Source organism: Dermacentor silvarum, chromosome 11, assembly GCF_013339745.2.
Source record: "Dermacentor silvarum isolate Dsil-2018 chromosome 11, BIME_Dsil_1.4, whole genome shotgun sequence".
Classification (NCBI taxonomy): domain Eukaryota; kingdom Metazoa; phylum Arthropoda; class Arachnida; order Ixodida; family Ixodidae; genus Dermacentor; species Dermacentor silvarum.
The window spans coordinates 47175364-47193083 of NC_051164.1; the positions used below are offsets into that span (position 1 = coordinate 47175364).

Sequence of the window (17720 nt, forward strand, 5' to 3'; positions counted from 1 at the left end):
AAAAGACAAACACTTCGAACGACGTATTATTTGTACAAATACACTTTATCAAAACACAAATACGCGTTGTCAACGATGCAACACTTCTTGATCTTGTAGACCATTTTACCAGAGGATGAACGCAGGGGATCAGCAACTGAAAATTTTATGGTAAGCAACGTGTCTCCCACACCAACTTACAATATCGTGCATTTCTTGTACGTACTCTTGTAAACTTACATTTTAGGGAATTACTGGAAGAGCAGTATACGAGCCACCACAGGACACACTTTAAAGAACTTAGAAACAATCATCTATTTAAAAAAAAGCTTTTTGTTTACTTTTCCCCATCATACAGAATTCTATAGTGGATAGAAGGCAAAGTAAACACTCATAAAAATATAATATACACTAAGAAACAGCTATCGGAACCTTCACGCACCACGTGTATAATAATTTTCGTGAACATAAAGAAACTTTAATTTTGCTGCAGCATTGTCCAGCTCAGACACGCAGGCACGCGTCTTGGAGCTGACGACACGCGATTCGAGGTTTGGAACACTATCCAATTGATTGATCTTATCTCAAAGAATATAATGAAAGAAATAAGGGGGCAGGGGCGATAAGAAAAGAAACCAAAGCATGCTGCTCATGTTTCACCAGCAGTTACAAGGCAGCGCAATAACGGGTGCCATTATCTACAACATGACCTAACATAGCAAATATAACTATCTACCCAGAGTATTCTTACTTTTTATCAGTGACACAGAGAGGCGACATCGAAAGTGAGGGAAATGAAAAACCAACGCCAGTGATAAGCAAAGCCAGAAGGAACGCCAATTTTGTATATATGAGTACGGTCATTCGACGAATCCTTGGGTAAACCTTTCGGTCTTCGTATTCTTGGGCAAAAAAAAATGAAAAAAATACCCGCGAGTGTAAAGGCAATCGATCGTTTTTTTTCATATTATTTATTTCACAATACTGGAGGTCATTGGGTCCCAAGCAGGAGTGTGATTACAATATATTGTGAGAGAAATAAAAAAGCAACAAAAAGCACAATACTACACACTATTAGAAAAATGTCAGAAACACGAGAAATAATTGGAAACGAGTACTCGTAATGGTACAGGTATTTTTGCAGCAAATATAGCAAAAAATATGCATGTCTAATGCAGTTCAAAGGCTTCATCAAAATTAGCTGACTTGCTCAGAAATTCTGGAAGACAGTTTCAGTCAGAGACAATGCGTGGGAAGAACACTATACGATTCTCTTTTCGCGAACATTGGTTGCACTCAGTGTTTTTAGTGTGTGACTCGTTGTTCGCCTGCTAATGGACTATAACATGGGGTCGCAGTTATATTTAAGCTTATCAGCCATACTATTTCGCAAGAATTATAGACGGCCTATTTTCCTGCGTACAGCGAATGTTGGGATACTGTGTTCACTTAGCAGTTAAACAGAATCTACCCTGTTACTTTTAATAAATATAAGTCGGTCCGCTTTTCTTTGAAGCTTTTCAAGGCCCTAAATATTTTTTTGTTTACGAGAACCATACTACGGAGGAGTACAAAAATATTGGTCATTGTGTGCTTGGAGCTTAGTGTTTACTGTCGCCTGTGGTAGCTTCCCTTAAAAAACATAATTTCCAAAGGTGCCGAACAAATCGCCGAGATGTGTGTCCCCCACGTGATGTGACTAGAAGGAATAACCCTTAAATATTTAGATATTGGTTTACCGTTTAGATCTGAGAGACTTGGAGAGTGGCACTAAATATATTGAGATTTCCTTCCGCGTCACGTTTAACATCGCGATTTTATTAACGTTTGTTTTCATATCGCATTCTGAGCACCAACGTTCAATGGTGATGAGAGCCTGCTGTAGCAGGCCACGGTCTTTAACGCAAGTTATTTCTTTAAAAACAATACAATAGTCCGCAATAAGTTTTAGAGATACATATTCAGGGACTGCTTGGAAAATATAATTTACATATATGAGGAATAACAATGGTCATAGCACGCTCCTCTGGGATACACCGGAAGTATCGCAGCGCGCCTCGGAAATATTGGATTTTATGTGAATCAGCTGATTACTGTTAGGTAAGCACACCCCGTCCACTTGATAAGATAAAACGGAAATTCTCTATGCCGCAATTATTGAAGTAACCTAATCAAAACATTGCCAACTGTCTGCAATAATCTGATAAACGTATACCAATCTGCCCAGAATAACCTAGACCTGCCAGTAATTTATGAACAGTTGTTACCAGTTGTGTTCTCGTAGACATTCTTTTCGTAAATACATGGCTGTCAAGGGAATAAAACATTGTAAAACTAAAATACACTAAGTACTACGGGTTACAATGTGCTCTAGTAACTAACCGCAAGCAAATGTTATAGAAAATGGCCTATAATTCGCTATTATTGAATTATCTTTTTTTAATGAACCAGCATCATACTAGGGGTTATCCAATCATCGGGAACGTCGCTATTCCGCATTGAGACATCAAAGTCCTTTCCTAGAAATTCACTTAACTCTGCGTCATAAGCAGTGATGCAATTAATGACTGTCTGGTGGAGATGCCAGCAAGTGCCAGAGCCAGCAACTGTGCGCTATAGCGTTTAAGAAAGTATTTGGCATTTTTGTACACTTATGTAACTCTACCTGCTGAGAAATTAGCACCAGTAGCCGGGGTGCCAAATGCTTCAGGTTAGATTTCATTGCAGGTGAATCAATAGATTGAATAATTATGAGCATGTCGAGCTGGCACGTACATTGTTTTCACCGATAAAAATGTTATGGTAGGCACAGCTTGTATTCTTTTCTATACTGCAGACAATTCCCAATTAAAAAAATACAGCGATATCAGAACAGTGTGTTTTTAATAGCTTTTTTATTATTAAACATGTAGTTTTGATATTCTGACTTTTCTTCATTGTTCCAGCATAACTTTCAATTTAGGTACAAAACGCGTTGCTCGACACAACTATATTCGTTACTGTGGTTATGACTACAGTCCAGATTAGGTAGTGTGGGGAATTTTGTTTTACTCATCACAATATCAACGTCTAAATCGATTGTTCCTGTTAAGTGAGCGCCTCCGCTACTGACAATACATCAAAGCAGAAAATAGGAATGGCTATGAGGCGTCCTCTACGAACCGGTAATATGAACCAATCAAACTAACGGCACCATACAAGGCACTGGACAATTACATTGCTTACAAAGCCAAGGTTCAGTGCGAGGACTTTTGGTACAGAGAAATACCTGACAGAAAAATCATGGCACAAGTTTCCAACCATACAACACTTCTTCATATTCTAGACAACATTACCTGAAGACGCGAGCATGGAAGGAGCAACTGGAAATTTTATGGTAAGCATCGTTCGTCACACACAGACAATATCGTGTATTTCTTGTGCCTCTGCAAACTTAGGCTTTTAGAGATGATTGTGAGGGCTGCATAATCAACCACGCCAATACACGTATAAGTGGTAGAGTTATTATACGAGGGTTGCCCGTAAAATAAGGTTCCCAATAACTTTTCACAACAAAAACATGTTTATTGGTATTCAATAATACATTTTTGAGAAGCTGAGACGTTCCCCTATTTTTCGACATAATCGCCGTTGAGATCAATGCGTTCTTGCAATGCTGTGTACCATCGTCTTTATACCTGAATCGTAGAACTCTCCCGCCGCGCCATGAAGGTAGCTTAAAACCACTTCCAGCTTTTCTCTGGTTTTGAAATACGTCCCACCCAGGTGTTTCTTCAATTCAGGGAAGAGACGGTAGTCACTTGGGGCTATGTCTGGGCTCTAGGGTCGGTGTGTGACAGTATCCCATCCAAATTTGTTGGTGAGATCGTTTGTTACACGAGCCATGCGCGGACGAGCGCTGTGCTGGTGGAAACGCACTCGCGTCGTGAGCATGCCTCTCCCCCTGTTTTGAATCGCGCGGCGAAGGTTCTTCAGCGGCTCGCAGTAGCGGTCCGCATTAATTGTTGTACTGGCAGGCATGAATTCCCACAACAATAACCCCTTCCTATCTCAAACGACGCTCGCCATCACTTTGCCGGCAGACAGTGTTTGAACTTCCGCGGCTTCGGCGACTTTGGATGTTTCCACTGACGGGGTTGTTCTTTCGTTTCCGGTGTCGTTTAGTGGACACAAGTCTAGTCCCCAGTGACAATAAAGTCCAAGAATCCCTCGTCATCGGTTTCGTAGGCCTGAAGAAATTCGCGGGCCGCTTCAACACGTTGCCGTTTGCGGTCTTCCGTAAGCATTCTCGGGAGCCACCTTCCACAAACCTTGTCATAGCCTAAATGATCTGTCAAAATTTTGTCAATGCACGTCTTGCTGACATCAGGGATCATCTCGCAGAGCTCCCGAACCATCACCCTTCGATCTTTCAGCATTGTTTCTTCCACTTTCGCAATGTCAATCGTTTCGGCCGAAACCGATGGCCGTCCAGAACGCTGTTCGTCATGGACGCTCTACGTCCGTCTTTGAATTGTCTGCACCATATGCGCACGTGTTGTACGCTCACACACTTTTCTCCGTAGAACTGACACAGTTGGGAATGAATGTGCACCGGCGCAGTGTTTTTCGCACACAAACAACGAATCACAGAGCGTAATTCGCACCTGGCGGGAGAAGCGAGTGGGAGCTCCATCTCTAACGGCTGCCAAGCCAAGACTGAGCGTCGCAGACAGCTCGCCGGGGAGGGGACTGGGAGAGGGGGAACCAACCTACACTCCAGTGTCGCCCGATCTCACGTAACAGCGCTCCTCGCGACTGCAGCTCCTTGGGAACGTTATCTTAAGGACAACCCTCCTACATTGTTTAACTTCTGCCAATGTTCCTTTATTAAAGCATTTTACGAATCTATAGAATTAAGCACTCATGTAAAATAATACTTAGATATGCTACGAACAAGCTAACGAATGCCACACATGCAACATCGACGGCATCTTGCACAAAGAAAACGCACCATTTGATGCGTAGTAGCGATTGATATATCAGTCTCGGCAGTGTTTGAAATTCATATTCTTAACAAAAATATAAAGAACATGCTTGCTTATTTTTTATAACTCACACAGAGAGCGGATATCGAGAATGAGGGACATGGTAGACCAACGCCAGTGGTAAGCAAAGCGGCAACGAATGCCAATACATCATCTCTTGGTACAATGATTCCATAAATATACTGTTAACATCTTATGTGTTGGACTAAAAAGGAGTAGCCGTTACGCGTAAGAGTATTAAGTGCTCTAGCTCACATATTTTGTCAATATGGGAGCTAAAAAAGGCCAAAGGAATTGATTCTCTGTAAAAAAGTAAGCCTGCCCGGTGTTGAACAATTACAAGTTCTTCGCTGCAACATTATTAAAAAATCGTCGTGTAAAAGTATATCATAAAAGGCTGAGTTCAGTCTGGGGCTCATATGAAGTTGCGCGAAGAAATATGACCACATTTCGCATGGAACAAACATGATGTCACGAATACGATTGCCACTCACACTTTCTGCCCTATTTTTGGGACCCCTAGACACAGCCGACCGGAAAGACGCGACTGCCTGCTCCGGACGCATTTGTACCGGTAAGCTGAAGCAGTTTGAGGGAAGTGCACATGCTCCTTTTACAAACAGAATACTGTCGTCGTAGAAGAGCGTGAATACCGTTAAGTAGCACACAACATGTGACTTCTTGGCTCTTGTTATAATATGATAATTAACTTTAGGAATTAAGCAAATTAGCCGTTTAGAATATATCGGAGGAACTGTAACACATCTGACAGCGCCCTCAAACAACAGAAGGCTTATATCTTTATTTTTTTTCATTGATCGAGGTAGAACTTTCTAAAGGTACCTAGATTATACTATAGGTGACTGATAACTCTTTCTTGCTGCCTCTTGCATAGACACAGTGCCATTTTACCCATATTCAATCTTGAGCCTGTTATTGTACTTAAGCTAAAAAAAAAAACAAGAAATACAAGACCCTGAATGAAAACTGAGCATTGGTAATCATTAAAAAGCGACATATAGATAATTGGCATAATCCATAGCAGAAACTACTGCATACACACATCTATACTTTTCACAGCCACGAAATGACTCGATTGTTGCTATTCCCGGAAGACCGAAGCCGGGGGTAAGTTGAGAAATCCTAATCACGATTCTTGCTCCTGTTTGCTTTTAAAGCGGGCCGTTTCGTGTATGAATACATGGGTCGGGCGCACTATCTCATTCACACATTAGTGCGCAAGATTCATTAATTACTCGGGGATACTTAATGGAAATCACAAATAGTCACGCAAGAAACATTAAGATCAGGGAAACATGCGCACACATATCAGATCAAACATGCTAGCAAAGGGTAAAAGTGGTGGAAACGCGGACGCAGGCAGCCCCACGAGCCAAAGCTCAATGTCAGCTTTGTTTATAATATGGTAATTAACTTTACGAATTAAGCAAACTTGCGGTTAAGAGTACCTCAGAGGAACAATAACAAATATGAAAGCGCCCAAAACTAATGGAAGGCATAGATGCATTTTTCATTGAGGTAGAACATTCTAGAGCTATTTGGATTACACTATAGGCCAAGGAAAATACAAGAGAAATGCTCATTTTTGTTCCTCAGAAGATAATTCTTTCTTTCTGCCTCCTGCATCGAAACAGTGGCATTTCGCTTGCATGCAATTCTTAGCCACTGATTGTACTTAAGCTAAAAATAACAAATACAACAAGCTGAGCTTACCGATCAGTGGCAACCTTTAAAAAAGCCTTGTACATAGATGCAAGATCATATTCATATTAGAATTTAAAAAGCACATGACAGTAGAAACTACTGCACACGCACATCTGCTATGCCTTTCACAGCCACGAAATGACTCGAGTGTTGCCATTCCCGGAAGACCGAAGCCGGGGGTAAGTTCAGAAATCCAACCATAATTTTTGTTCTTGCTAGTTTTATAGTGCGTCGTTACGTGTATGAATAGTGGGTTGGGCGCATTATCTTATTCACACATGAATGTGGAAGATTCAACATTTACTTGGGGAGACTTAATGGACGTCACGAATAGCCACGTAAGAAACATTAAGGGCATGGAAGCATGCCCACGCATATAAGGTAAATTGCTCTAGGAAATGGTCTGAGTTGTGGACACGCGGAGGCAGGCAGCCCCACGAGCCAAAGTACCCATGCGAAAGTACTCAGCTTTGTTTGTAATATGGTAATTAACTTTACGAATTAAGCAAATTTCCCGTTAAGAGTACCTCAGAGGAACAATAACAAATATGAAAGCTCCCAAGACTAATGGAAGGCATAGATGCATTTTTTCATTGAGGTAGAACATTCTAGAGCTATTTGGATTACACTATAGCGCCAAAGGAAATACAAGAGAAATGCTCAATTTTGTTCCTCAGAAGATAATTCTGTCTTGCTGCCTCCTGCATCGAAACAGTGGAATTTTGCCCGCATGCAATTCTGAGCCACTCATTGTACTTAAGCTAAAAATAACAAACACAAGCTGAACATACTGATCAGTAGCAACCATTAAAAAAGGCCTTGTACGTAGATGCAAGATCCTATTCACATTAGAATTTAAAAAAGTACACGACAGTAGAAACTACTGCACACGCACATCTGCTATGCCTTTCACAGCCACGAAATGACTCGAGTGTTGCCATTCCCGGAAGACCGAAGCCGGGGGTAAGTTCAGAAATTGAAAACATAATTTTTGTTCTTGCTAGTTTTATAGCGGGTCGTTTCGTGCATGAATAGGTGGGTTGAGCTCAATCTTCATTCACACATGAATGCGCACGATTCAACATTTACATGGGGACACTTAATCGAAATGATGAGTTGTCACGTAAGAAACATTAAGGGCAGGGAAACGTGGGCACACATATAATTAAGATAAAATAAACTAGCAAATGGTCAGAGTTGTGGCAACGTAGGCGCAGGCAACCCTACGAGCTACCTACAATACCCAAACTCAATGTCTGGAACCTCAGCGCGAAAGCAGTAGAGGGATCGTTAGGCAGACCACTTAAAGGTGTATTTAGGATCACCGCGGTTAAAGCATGTCTGTTGCATTTATAAAAGCGAACTTGTGGATTTGGGCTTGCACCTGACTTCCGGTTTGCCGCTGCTACTGCTGTAAGGTTGTAAATAGTTGCAACTCGGGTTTCTAAACTCTTTACCCACCGGTAATTCATTTCAGATCGTTGGCCACAGGGCGTGAGGAAAGATAACTTTTCATGCTCACTATACTCTTCTGTTTCCTTTACGGGACGGACTTACTCGATCGCGATTAGCTGCTTATGAGCCGATACGGAAGGGGTTGAATTGTGATCTCGAAATTTGATCCCATTCTGGCTCCATCGAGGTTAAAGTGCCTTGTGTGACAATGGTATCAGTCGCTTCTGTAGCGCCGGAGCAACACATGTTCATTATTGCTCAGATTCAGACTACAGACGACTACAAATACAACCGTTGCACAATTTCTTGCGCTTCCTGATAGTGAAAGTGGCTGTAAATTGCAGTTCTGAATTTTTTGCGTTTGTGTATATGAATGCGATTTATCATTTATCAGACTTTTTTCTTTCAACAAACAATGCGCACTAACACTAAGCGCCAACAAAGTGACGACACAATTAAATTCATAACTCCGCATCTACCTCGTTCCACAGAGAGAACACGCGAACCACGAAGATATTGAAATCCCGACGCCAGTGGTAAGAACACACCTGAACACATCTTACTGCGTAATTAAAGCTAGTTTTAAAGATTGCATAGTATTATTGCCTATTGCAAACACTACACATTGTTGGGGTGATCGCCATTACTTTTTTGATACTATCCATGAAATGCTTTGAGCAGGGTAGCATTCATGTTCATTTAAAGAATCCTAGCATCGAGTGGCGTCCAAACAAGCGTATTTTCTAACATTTTCGTTTGATAGCTCTGTGCAGTGCTAGTAAAAAAATGATTTCACAGCAGCGAGGCTTCTGATTAGGGATGTTATAAAAGAAGGCATTGAAATTGGCTTGTCCTGCAGAACATTCCGTGGTTGGTTTTGAAAAGTTCAGATTTATTCTGCATCTCATTTTTCTGCATTGGTTCGAGGTCCATCTTCTGACAGTTTGATTGGGTTAAATCAATTAAAACTAAACTTTGCCAACACGCCGTTTGCTATCTATGAATACGCTGATTTGGGCCTTTGGTAAGTTCAGAGTAAGCATCAATGTCACAAGTAGCCCATTGTTCTTATTTTAATTCTTATTTTTAGAACAGTGTGCGAGGATCACAATTTATTCAATATTCCGTCTTGTGTATAATAAAAATTCCAGGCTGCCGCACATCTGACAGTCAGATAAGGTAATCAGTGAAATCTTGGTAAAATGTTGCAGCGTTAAAGAGAAACGTAACATACAAACCTTGCAAGCACACAAATTGAGTTGCGTCAGATATAAATTCTAATTGCATGTAATAAAAGCCTGGTTATATTCAAATTACAAGGCGTCAATCATATTCTGCCATATTTTTTATTCCCAGACACAATCAACTGGAAAGACGCGTCTGCCAGCTCCGGATGTTTTTGTACCGGTAAGCTGTAACGTACATCATGTGCAGAAAATGTAACGCCCAGTTAAAATGCGGATACACCTTTGAGGACCTGAAGACAAATTTTTTGCTGAAATATGTCACACTCAATCATCAATTGCGCGCAGTAGCACCATAATGTGACAATCTGGCTATTTCATGATAGTGTTAACTCGTCGAGATAAGCAGGAATGACGTTTATAATATTTTCGAGAAACAAGAGTGCATTTGAGTCGATGCAAACCATATAAGATTTAGGACAGTTTTTCGCAGGCACACAGGTCTATGGACTTCCTCCCATTCATTTATAACGCCGCAAAAACGACCATCGGATCAATTATGTTTGCTCCTGAGATGATAAAAATTATTTCTGGCAGCTAGGCGCAACGAATGTATGCCATGCTGCGCCTTAACAATTTCGAGCCAGTTAATGTACTTCAGTGTAATATATCGGAAGACAATAAATATTAACATTGAAGTAAGGTGCTAAGCTTGAGGCATTATAACAGTCCCTATACACATAATCGCCACAAGAGAAGAATATGCCCAAATCGGATAAGATACAACTTCACATGAACCACAGTAGATAGCGTTACACATACTTATTTTTCTACGCACATCATAGACCCGAAATGACTCTGTCGTTGCTAAGCCTGGAAGACGGAAGCATGTGGTAAGTTGATCAATCAGACGAAGGCATGCTCATGTTGTTTATTTTAATAGCAGTGTCGTCGATTATTACATGGCTTGAGCTCTATGACAAATAGCCCACCATCGTCGGGACACTCATGCTTTACATCAAACGCTTTATCGAAGTCATGAATAATTACCTAACGAACCACAGGTGCTATCAGTGGCGAAATTACATGATACCTTGACGCACTTGTACACTGTTGGAGTCGTGAAAACGCGGTCACGGGAAGCCTTACAAATCAAATTATCCAGGCTTCACGTCTGAATAAACAGCACTGAAGCAATACAACGATTGTTATTCGGACCACCTAAAGCCGCATGCCGAATAATTGTGGGTTGGGCATTAGTAAGACTGATGTCTCGCTGCTGCTTCAGCAAATTATATCCGATGTTGGAACTCGGCTTGCACCTACCGGATATCTGCGTCAGAAGGCTGATATACTGGCGTCATCGAAAAAGATTTCCTTCTCCGTATTTGTTCACCCTGACTGAATTTCCGTCGACTTCCCGAAACGCTTGGTTAGCATGGCGAATTTTATCATCCCACAGTCCAGGCGCATCGCGAATGTGAGCGGACTCTCCTAGGAGTGTTTCTGGCTGACGGGCTTTAGTGGCAATTTTTTCGTGAAATCCTTAGAGGCGGAACTGAGAATTAGCAGGTCCTGCAAACACGTTTCCGGTGAGCGTCCTGGATGAGCCTTCCTCATTATTTCTGCTGAACAGGTTAACGCTGTGTAATCCATTCAGTAAGCGTGCCGTAGACGGAGTGTGACTGACATGAGTTCAGCATTGTACTTATATATCTCTCGGAAACACGCGGCACGCTGCGGCATGGTTGGTAACCGATTCGCCGATGACACTCTTCGATGTGCTTATGGTCCCGTGCCGAAAATCTTAATCCCGTTATCTAGGGGACACTCCAAGACAACTTCGCAAGAGAGCTGCAAGAGGTATACTCTGCAGAACTCAAGCGGTCGCGTCTACAAGCTCGATCCTGTCATTAGCAGAGGAGTTGCCAGGAAATCTTTGACGACGCTAACTTGATTTGTCGGCTGTGGGTTGGAGTAGCCTTCACTAACTCATACAACTAGTGCACTGAGATGGCTGACTCAACCATGCACATCGAGTGCACATGTGAAGAGAATTTTAATAATCTCCTCTGCCAAGGTTGCAACTTCAACAAATAACAGCACACCCTCCACTGCCCCTTTGGTAGATTGGTCTTTTAACGAAGGAAAGGCCCTGGAAGCTTAGCCTCACAGCTCATCTGCCCAGAGAGCCACTGTACCTGAAGGCATCCAACTTCAGTGCCCCACTGTAGGTACAGTGCAAGTGGCATAGCACGTGGGATTATTAATGCCTGAAGTTTTGCCTATCTGCCGCTATTTCACTTCCCAATCTCCACCTCTCATCTGGAGTAGCCAACAGGACATAATCTCATTCAACGTCCCTGCATTGAGGGGCTGCAAGTTGGTGACGACCCTGAAATTCTGGTTCTATATTTACCGCGTCACCTCACGCACCGCAAAAGAAACAGCAAAATCATTCTAACGTGCTTTTCATCACCCGAAAGTGACACATATGGGGGTAGTTTAAAAATTTGGAAACCTAGGATAAGTTCCGGAATCAAAAGGAAGTTTGTTGTATCTTGTGATCAGAGTTTGTGGATTATTGCATTGCTTCCCCAGCTACCGGCGAATTACATGATTGTATGCTCTAACGTTTGTGCGATACTTAATACAGCGAATACTTACAGAACACGATGGGTTAGTTAAACTCATTTTAACTTTGCTACTAGTGAACTAGTATGCTTGCGTGGTCACGTTCAGATCTTTTTAATGCGAATTCTTGATTCAAGAAAGCTGGCCGGACATTTGGCCATATATTCTGCATGCACTACTTGTAGAATTACGTAATCGAAAACCCTGTGCACACTAATGGCGACATAGTTATTGCATTTAACACCCACCTAAAGACGTTCACGATTCGACTTACACAATCAGGCCTAGTTCCTGAGGTTTAGAGCCGCAGTTACAGTGGTGAAGGGAGTTTATCATTGTTTCTATTCCGGCATATGTAAAAGAAGCAGACCGGCAGAGGGTCATTGAGCTGGTCTCATTCTCAAATGTCTAAGTTTCGAAGCAACAGTGAAAGAAAACGAACGGGAATATGAGCTGCGTGAAAAACGTGGTGCAAAATGTAGTTAAAACCAAAAACACAGAGCGGCAAGAAGCAGAGGAAGCTCACAACGGTATATTTGACTGAACACATTTTTCTCACACTTCACAGCGGAAACATTACATGGCTGGTGGAAAACCTGCCAACAGACACGAGGAGGTAAGGACCGAAGACAGCGCGAGCGTCTGCATTTCTACAGGCCAGGAAATAATCTACTGAGGTGCAGTGCTATTTCACGAGCTAGCCACTAGGGAGCAGCCTTGAATGCGGTTTTTATGATTGTGAACAGTGATGTGATCACAATTTATTAAAACATAGGCTGCGTAAGTGGAAGTAGGAAGTATTAAGAGTTGCATTTCTTGCGCAATTTTTAACAGGGGTCTTGCTTCATTGATCGTTGAAACTCTTGAGTATACCAGGAAAAAATAAATTCCCTTGAAGGTGTAACGATTTATGGGTTTATGGGTAACACACAGACAATATCACGTATTTCTTGTGCATCTGCAAACTTAGACTCCTACACATTATTGTGAGTACTGTATATCTAACCACGCCAATACAACATGTAAAGGTAGTAGAGATATATTCTAGAACTTCTGCCAATCTTACTTATTAAAGCGTTTTACGAACCTATATAATTAATCACTCATCTAAAATTATATTACATATGCCACGAAAAAGCTACCGAACACAGCACATATAATATCGATATCTTGCACAAAAAAATGCACCTTTTGCTTCTTAGTAGCAATTGACATATCCGTCTCAGCAGTATTTGAAATTCATATTCTTAACAAAAATATAAAGAACATGCTTGCTTATTTTTTATAACTCACACAGAGAGCGGATATCGAGAATGAGGGACATGGTAGACCAACGCCAGTGGTAAGCAAAGCGGCAATGAATGCCAATACTTCACTTCTCGATACAATGACTCCACAACCATTCGTTAACATCTTATGTCTCTGTATTGTTGGGCTAAAAAGGAGTAGCCGTCACTCGTAAGCTAACAAATCCCCTTTATCACATTTTTTTGTCAAAATACGAGCGCAAGAAGCACAAAAGTATTGATTATAAAATTTGATTCCTGTGAAAAAATTAAGCCTCCCCGGTGTTGAACAATTACGAGTACTTAAGGCCTTCGCTGCAACACTAAAAAAACAATAATACAGCGTCACGTAAAATATATCATAAAGGGTTCATATATCATCCAGGGCTCATATCTGCATGACATATGACCCGATTTCGCGTGACACAAACATGACGTCACGAATACAATTGCCACTCACACATTCTGCCACATTTTTGGGACCCGTAGACACAACCGACCGGAAAGACACGACTGCCTGCTCCGGATGCATTTGTACCGGTAAGCTGAAAGACTTAAAGTGAAGTTCACATGATCCTTTTACAAACAGAGTACTATCATCCTTCAAGAGGGTAAATACCATGAAGTAACACACAATTGTAAGTACTTGGCTCTTGTTATAACATTGCAATTAACTTTTAGAATAAAGCAATTTCGCCGCTTGAATTCTTGTAAGAAGTATAACACATCTGAGAGCGCCCGAAACCAATGGAAGGCATCTGTTTTCATTTTTTTCATTGACGTATACCTTTATAAAGCTTCCTGCATTATACTGTAGATAACTGATAAGATAAATGTTTCTCGATGCTTCCGGCATAGAAACAGCACCATTTTACCCGCATTAAATCATGAGCCTGTTACTGTACTTAAGCTAAGAGAAGTAACCAATACAAGAACCTGAATACAAGCTGAGCAGTGGTAATAATTAAAAAAACGAATTATAGGTACTTGACATAAGACACAGTAGAAACTACTGCATACACACATCTATGATTTTCACAGCCACGAAATGACTCGATTGTTGCTATTCCCGGAAGACCGAAGCCGGGGGTAAGTGCTGAATTACGTACCATAAGGTTTTCTCTTGTTAGCTTTTATACAGGGCTGTTCTGCGTATGAATACATGGGTTGCGCACACTATCTTCATTCGCACATAAATGCGGAAGATTCATAATTTGCTTGGCGACACTTAATGGTCATCACGAATAGCCACGCAAGAAACATTAAGAACACGCAAAGATATGCACACATATAAGCTAAAATGCTCCAGGAAATGGCGTCAGTTGCGGAAACGCGGACGCCGGCAACCGCAATGTCTGCTAAATGTCTGCTTTCTTTATAACATAGCAATTAACTTTAGGAGTTAAGCTAATTTGCCGTTTACAGTACCTCAAAGGAACAATGAGAAATATGAAAGCGCCCGAAGCTAACGGAAGGCTTATGCATTTTTTAATTCCGGTAGAACATTCTAGAGCTATTAAAGTTACACTCTAGCGCCAAGAAAAATACGAGAAATTCTTATTTTTGTTCCTGCAACGAAATTCTTTCTCGCTGCCTTGTGCATCAAACAGTGTTATTTCGCCCACATTCAATTTTGAGCCACTCGTTGTACTTAACCCACTAAGGTGCAAGAAAAATCAACCAGTTACATTTTGTAGGTTTTTTGAGCGAGATGATATTTTCACACTAAATACATTGTGAAAGTGTCATGAGTGGCGATTTATTTTTTGAAGCGCTACGGTAGTGTACTTTTTAAAGTACGCTGGGCCTTTGTGGGAGCAAAACCTGACGTAGGTCATCAAATGTATGTGCAATATTTTGGAAAATACAAAAAGTGGCTTGCAGCGAGAGTCAAAAGAAACTTTGCGCGAGCGCGCCCAACCTTCTGGCAGCAAAATCGGCATTTTAGTGGGAAATATTCCGTGCTGGGAGGTGTTCTTCCTATTGAAGTGTGTAGCATGATTTCATAAAGTAACGGGAAAGGACTTTGGCGTTGCTGTCAGAGGCGTGCGCGGTGAAAATATATTATTGTTGCAGGTCTAGACGTGACATTTAACGATGAATGCAGGCATTCAAGACTAAAGCATTCAGCATTTCGTTCAGTGGTAATTGAAACATTCAGCAGATTGGTGGCATCTCCTCCAATAGCAGTTAGTTATTGCATTACAGTCCTGTTGTATGATTTTCTCGGCAACATTTTCGTTACAATTTTCTGACGTTTCAAAAGATGGGCTCCACGTCTGGTTCCCCAATGTAGGTTGCCCTACTTTCATTGCATAACTTATGTAAATTGGCAGAGGAATATAGATCGTCTTTGTTCTTTTCCCTTTCCTCCGTCCTATTTTACAATTTGTAATAAAATCCAGCATAAATTATCTGCCTTTTTAAGGTAATGTTCATACGATGTGCAAATAGATTTTTATTTATGTAAATTTACTGCAAGATTGCTCGCTGTTTTATTGACTGAGAAGATAATAGTGTCGTAAGCTTTCACGGCAGCATGGCAGAAAGCAGGAAGAATAATAGGAATATGGATGTATTCCCTAATATATTTTTTTACCTGCAATGGCCTCTGAAGTTTTTGTAGTCATCAAAAAATACAGGTAGAAAACTATCGTGTGTGCTTCGAGAACTGGCACACCCCTCTAGCATACTCATAGGCCCAGTGTACTTTACAAAGTACACCTACATTCATTTTCTTGTCACACCATTATTATGTATTGTATATTGAATGTCAAGCATTCATCGTTTACGCCATTTTAATGAAACTACCACGCAAACCTCAGCTTCGAGAAGTATATGCTATGCTTGAAAAAAAAGATCAATGTACAGCAGCTGCTATTTTCACCACTTCTCAATGTTTGGCGATAAATAAATAATATACATCATGCAGCTGACAATAAATTAGAACGTGGTTCTCTTGGAAGGACCCTTCTAAACAAAATGACGTACTAAGGAACACAGTATATTTCATATTTAATTATTTACGAATGAACATGGTACTGTAGTTTTTAAAGTACGCTGAGCCCTAATGGGTTAAGCTGAAAAGTAATACAACAAGCCGAAAACAAAGAGATCAGTGGTAACTGTTCAAAAAGCGTTATACATAGATGCAAGAGCATACTGGACTGGACTGAACAAACTTTATTTGGGTCCTGCAGGACGCGCTTAGGGCGTAGCGGGCGTACTCATATTAGAATTAAAAAAAGCACATGACATGATCCATACTAGAAACTACTGCACACGCACATCTCCTATGCTTTTCACAGCCAAGAAATGACTCGATTGTTGCCATTCCCGGAAGACCGAAGCCGGGGGTAAGTTCCGAAATCCGAAGCATAATTTTCGTTATTGGTAGTTTTATAGCGGGTCGTTTAGTATATGAATAGGTGGGTTCAGTGCTATCTTCATTCACACATAAATGCGGAAGATTCAACACTTATTTGGGGACTCTTAATTGAAATCATGAGTTGCCCAGTAAGAAACATTAAGGGCAGGGAAACGTAGGCGCACATAGATAAAATATACTAGCAAATGGTCTGAGTTGTGGACCCGTGGAGGCAGGCAACCCCACAAGCCAAATACCTATGCTCAATGTCTGCTTTCTTTATAATGTGGTATTTACTTTATAAATTAGGCAAGTTTGCCGTTTAGAGTACCTCAGAAGTACAATAACAAATATGAAAACACCTGAAACTAATGAAAGACTTATGCATTTTTTTATGAAGGTAGAAAATTCTGGAGCTATTTGGGGATTACAATTTAGGAAAAATACAAGAGAAATTGTCATTTCTGTACCTCAGAAGATAATTCTGTATTGCTGCCTCCTGCATCGAAACAGTGCCATTTTGCTCACAATCAATTTTAAGTCACTCATTTAACCTAAGCTAAAAATAACAAAAACAACAAGCCGAACGCCACCTGATCAGTGCTAACCGTTAAAAAAGGCCTTATTCATAGATGCAAGATCGTATTCATATTTGAATGAAAAAAGCACATGACATGATCCACACTTGAAATTACTGCACACGCACATCTCCTATGCCTTTCACAGCCGCGAAATGACTCGAGTGTTCCCATTCCCGGAAGACCGAAGCCGGGGGTAAGTTCAGAAATCTAAACCATAATTTTGCTAGTTTTATAGTGGGTCGCGTCGTGTAAGAATAGGTGGGTTGAACTCAATCTTCATTCACACATGAATGCGCAAGTTTCAACATTTACTTGGGGGCTCTTAGTCGAAATCTTGAGTTGTCACGTAAGAAATATCAAGGGCACGGAAACGTGGGCACACATATAACATAACATACACTAGCAAATGGTCAGAGTTGTGGAAACGTGGGCGCAGGCAGCCCCACGAGCTACCTACAATACCCATGCTCAATGTCCGGAAC

The 17720-nt window shown here is 41.1% G+C and overlaps 1 protein-coding gene and 1 long non-coding RNA gene across 3 annotated transcripts in view; both read left to right on the forward strand.

Annotated features, from left to right (window-relative positions):
• Window positions 1–17720, forward strand: part of LOC119432395 (uncharacterized) — a 215156-nt gene that overhangs the window by 82475 nt on the left and 114961 nt on the right. The gene's annotated exons all lie outside the window — the stretch shown is intronic.
• On the forward strand, window positions 5081–16651 carry LOC125941434 (uncharacterized). Of its 2 annotated transcripts, none has more exons than XR_007464281.1 (4): window positions 5081–5126; window positions 13780–13830; window positions 14332–14379; window positions 16599–16651. It is a non-coding gene; the product is annotated as an uncharacterized LOC125941434 (long non-coding RNA). The 2 variants fall into 2 exon arrangements; XR_007464283.1 differs by lacking the exon at window positions 5081–5126 and adding an exon at window positions 13301–13346.